Raw genomic sequence first — 834 nt, forward strand, 5'->3', positions numbered from 1 at the left:
GTATGTAGCAAATATTTTGATGCCAGCCAATCAGTTTTGTTAAATTCAAAAGGATATCAAGGTTTTATCTGCTTCAAATCCAGATTTTAAAACCTATTAAAAAACAATTTCATTAATTTAAAATCTCAACAGCCACTGTACAAATTCATAAAATCCTCCCCATCTATTCGAACTGTGCATCACTTTGGCAAGTACAGCAGGAACGCATTCTGAACTTAATTGTAGATGCAATGTTAACTAAAAACAACTAGAGTTCATACATTTGCTGATGACAAAATGTTAGGAATTTTGGGATCATAGACAAAACCATGACTAATTTATCAGATTCAGCTAATAATGGTGTTTCTGAAAAATTCCTAATTGAGGATGCACCAATTTTCTGGATTTCAGCAAATTCAAAGCTCAAGTCTAAACACTTGTTAAATGCAAAATAATGTTTGCATGCATGAACTCAAATGAGTTCAAACATCCTGATCTGTAAAACAAGCTAAATCTCCACAGCATTACTTTGGGGAAATAAAATCACTTCAAGTATAACTCAATATTTTTAAAAAAGGTTAAATAGTTTACACTTAATATATCTATGACATATGACTAGAAATTTGATAAATATCTGATTGTCATTGTGTGTGACAATAAAACACTTACATAATGTGGGGGTATAGCTCAGTGGTAGAGCATTTGACTGCAGATCAAGAGGTCCCCAGTTCAAATCTGGGTGCCCCCTATTTAATATCTGTTAGTGAAATTCCCAATGCAGCACTTTTAATAAGTATGCTGAATTATCTGATTTCATACAATATATTCCACAAAGCCAAAGCTTTATCTGCTTCA

At 32.4% G+C, this 834-nt stretch overlaps 1 non-coding gene across 1 annotated transcript; it reads left to right on the forward strand.

The window, feature by feature from the left end:
• The first annotated feature begins 655 nt into the window (after nt 1-655).
• trnac-gca (transfer RNA cysteine (anticodon GCA)) lies at nt 656-727 on the forward strand. The gene has a single exon. It is a non-coding gene; the product is annotated as a tRNA-Cys (tRNA).
• The last annotated feature ends 107 nt before the right edge of the window (nt 728-834 follow it).

Source organism: Poecilia latipinna, unplaced genomic scaffold (genome assembly GCF_001443285.1).
Source record: "Poecilia latipinna isolate Pla-1442-1.1 unplaced genomic scaffold, P_latipinna-1.0 Scaffold9903, whole genome shotgun sequence".
NCBI classification, from domain to species: Eukaryota; Metazoa; Chordata; class Actinopteri; order Cyprinodontiformes; family Poeciliidae; genus Poecilia; species Poecilia latipinna.